Genomic DNA, 3,814 nt, shown 5'->3' on the forward strand with positions numbered 1-3,814 from the left:
AGCACATTCTGGCTTGATTGTGGAACTGGCAAACGTCATATTTGATTCATTTAAAAAACGCAGTACCATCGGATAAATTGACATGATAATTGACAGATAACTTAACCTTTGTTATTTAAATTATTTTATCAAAGAAATAAATTATTTATAATAGAAATACTAGGTTTTACTATTAGCAACCTAGTATTTCTTTTATTACTGTATAATGTAATCCTAGTAACTACTAATTCATTGTGCAATTTATATAAATGTTTGAAATAAATAAGAGAAAATTATATTTTTATTTATTTAGAAGCGACGGGTTAGTTTCAATGGAGGACGGGTACATTGTTGGACAAGCCGTCCTCGGGGACGGGTAAAATTTCTGAGTTTTTTCGAGCCCTGTAATTGACAGATTATAACCGGGTAATATAGGGCATAGGTACAAAAAAAAGAGAAAAAATTTAAGTACTCTATGAATATATTCAATTTCTGATGGAATTTACACTGAACTCAACAGTGGCTTTGTAACGTCAGTCTTTAAGTAATTTATAGTTCTGTTAGCAATTGAAAATGTTTCAAAACTATATCTGTTTTGATGCGACCGTTATGTCAAATAATCACAAAACCGTTATATCTGGAACGCTTACAGTTCTTAATACATAATATTTTCCCCTTCACCATTTCTCTTAGGAAATACTCGTAAATGACGAAATAAGTAGTTCAGTCCATATGGAATTATCTTGTTTCTCGGGAGACAATGGTTATTCCAAAGGAAAAAAAAGAGAAGTGCGTAATGAGATTACGGGAATGCCGTGACAGCAACTGATTTTTTATTTTTATCTGTCTGATATGTTTGGATAATGGGTCGGTTATTTCCAGTAGTATGATGGTTAGTGGAATGATATTCTGATTTCTTTTCAGCTGAATGTTGATCTTAAGTTTGAAGCAAAAAAATTATATGAGAGGTACAGTCTTTTATTGTGATTTTAAGAGATATCTGAAAAAAAAATTTCTGACTAGTATGAAAGTGGTTCAAAATGATATTGCTCTTAATGGGCTTAATTCCTCTAACATTTCATCTGCATGCTTAATTGGTTAAACCTGTTAACCAGTCTCTTAAAGTCCTAAAAATGTTCAGATCTTCACCTTAGACAATTTGTGCCTCGCATAGTAATTTTGTGATGCTTTTTTTCTAAAAATATTCGCAATCGAACAACATTCGTCAGAACGCTTCAAAATTATGTATCCTGAGTGCTTGTTCTTAATATTTATTCATAGATGGAAGCACATTTTCAGAATTAAAGTTCTGAAACAGATGTTTGATTACAGCAGTAGTGTTGATTTTCCTGATAGAAAATGGCGATAAGATTATATTTATTTTTATTGTCTATCATTTTATAAAAAATGTTACTTATTAGATAAAATATTGAGACATTGATTTTTATTTAACTAATTAAACTTTTTTTTCAATTATAATTTTTTTACATTCTTTTGACACCATTTATTATAATCAAGCAGAGTATTAAGTTGAAAAATCCAGTAATTATGAGTTAAGAAAATATTTGAAAAAAAAAAACTCATTTTGTCAACCATGAGATAGGTCATAAATATGTTTTTTTGAAATGGATAGAATAGAAATATCTAGAAAAATATTTTACAAATACTAAGCACATCATATTTTAGAGCAAAACAGATTCACCAGCTTTTATTTTCAAACCATGAAACTTTAAATACTGTTACTAAACAAACTCTCCTTCTAGATTAGATTTTATTATACTTATAAGAATAGAAATCAAAGCATTTGGATTATAAGTATCGAAATCAAAGATTTTATAAGTGTGTTTTTTGGAAAAATAGGCTTCATTTAAAAAAAAAAAGAGCTTCAAGGTATATATTGTAAAACTTCTTTATTTGAAAAGATACATATTTTTTTCGAAAAATGACGAGTGTCATATGATGAAATCAAATAAATTTTCAAACTTATATCGGAGAAAAATATTTTTGTACGTTGATATCTCTGAGAGTATGTAATATTTAATAAAAGAAAGGATAAAATTTCTGAGAAAAAATTCTCTAGACATCAACATTTTTTTTCTTCAGCTGAAGAGAATTTTTGGTGAAATGAACAAGTTATTAGATTTGAGCAGTTTAGCGTAGCTAAAAAAAATCTAACCAGGAACTTTCTGTTGATTATTTATTATTTTATTAACAATTTTTTTTCTAAAAAGGAAAGAAAAGGTAATTAAGTTTACTTACCACCTAAAAGCAATAGTCTCAGAAATTCTAGAGAGAGGAACCTAAAAAAGTAAACAAAAAAGTGTATTTTGTTATATAATTGTTTTTTATTTTACTTTCTAAGATGTTTTTTTTTACTGTTTACGGAAATGATTCACGACAGTCACAGGAACTGATTCAATCATTTACAAATTTATCAAATAACACTTGGAAACAAAGAAATAAAAAAGGGAAGAAATATTATTCTTTTTTCTTTGCCACATCTACTTCCTATCTTTTCCCGTTATGAATTTAATACTTGATACTTATACTCACTCCCAAAATCATCGGCGAAATCACCCAAGTTTCGTTGTTTAACATATTAACATACCATTAATGACTCTGAAAGTTGACTTGAAAGAAAATCTAAATATTTTCCTGTATTACATGCAGATTAATGACAAGACTCTTAAGCAGAATACAGCAAAACAGCGCCAAAAAAAAATTATACTACACAGTAAAAAAAAATCTCAAAATTAAACAAAATTGTGCCAAAACAGATCAGAAACAAATAATAGTAGAATATGAAAACCCAATGCATTCAAGATTAAAACAGCACTACCTACTCATTTCCAGCAAAATGCATAGTATCAAAAGTAAGGTGAAAGGAGAAATGTCTGTGAGAGATGTTCGTTTGCTAAGGGTAGTATCCGAACCATGGACCTCTGGATCGTCGTAGGATGTTCTAACCACCATCCAAGTCCAGAGAAAGACAAGAATCTTGATATACTGACCGACGGAATGACACAAGACATTCAATTTCAATGGTACAAAGGGTTGCAGTTTGAAAAATGTGGTCCCATAATAGCTTAACGGATTGGCAATTTTAAATTCACTTTTTGTTTATTTCACTATATCTTTCATTATATAGGGAGCTTTATATAGTGGCCACTATATAAAGCTCCCTAACTCATTGTAGACAGGGTTTTCCAGCAATGGGGGTTAGAACATCCTACTACAAAATTCGAGGTCCCTAGTTCGAATCCTGCCGGCAGCCAACGAACATTTCTCGCACACATTTCTCCTCCACATCCCTTGTGAGACTATGCACTTTTCCCAAAAATAAGTTTATGTTGTTTCAGTTTTGAATGCATGGGGTTTTCAAAGTCGACTATTATTTGTTTTAGAACTTTTTTGACATATTTTTGTCCAATTTTGAGAAACTATTTTACATTATAGACAATGAAAATCAAATTATTATTGTAATTTTACAAACATTGCATGCTGCTTACACATGTTCTTAAAGTAAGATTTCGTGAATATAAAATTTTTGTTCCAACGGGAAGAGCATCATCATAATTAGTTTTTTTTTATGCTGTCAGGAACAGCACAATAAGCAGTAGGAACAGCTTAATTCAGATCAAAGCTAAACAAAATTAAACAATAGTGAGATTTTTCTCATTTAGATGTTAGAAATCAATGAATTTCATGTATTTGTGTGTATTCGTAGAAGCTCTGAGACATCGTAGCGTTCAAACAGCTTTTCAAATCTTTCTCTCTATGTTAAAAAAACTGATATCTTTGTGGATTTTCAACTCACCTTTACATTTTGTTTTAC

The 3,814-nt window shown here is 29.8% G+C and overlaps 1 long non-coding RNA gene across 1 annotated transcript in view; it reads right to left on the reverse strand.

Annotated features, from left to right (window-relative positions):
- The window catches only part of LOC110282269 (uncharacterized), a 226,111-nt gene extending 223,830 nt beyond the window's left edge, over positions 1-2,281 (reverse strand). The window contains exon 1 of the long non-coding RNA XR_011636566.1: positions 2,239-2,281. This is a non-coding gene — a long non-coding RNA (uncharacterized lncRNA). The remainder of the gene's footprint in view (positions 1-2,238) is intronic.
- Positions 2,282-3,814: the final 1,533 nt, after the last annotated feature.

The sequence above is a fragment of the Parasteatoda tepidariorum genome, chromosome 4 (assembly GCF_043381705.1).
Source record: "Parasteatoda tepidariorum isolate YZ-2023 chromosome 4, CAS_Ptep_4.0, whole genome shotgun sequence".
Classification (NCBI taxonomy): domain Eukaryota; kingdom Metazoa; phylum Arthropoda; class Arachnida; order Araneae; family Theridiidae; genus Parasteatoda; species Parasteatoda tepidariorum.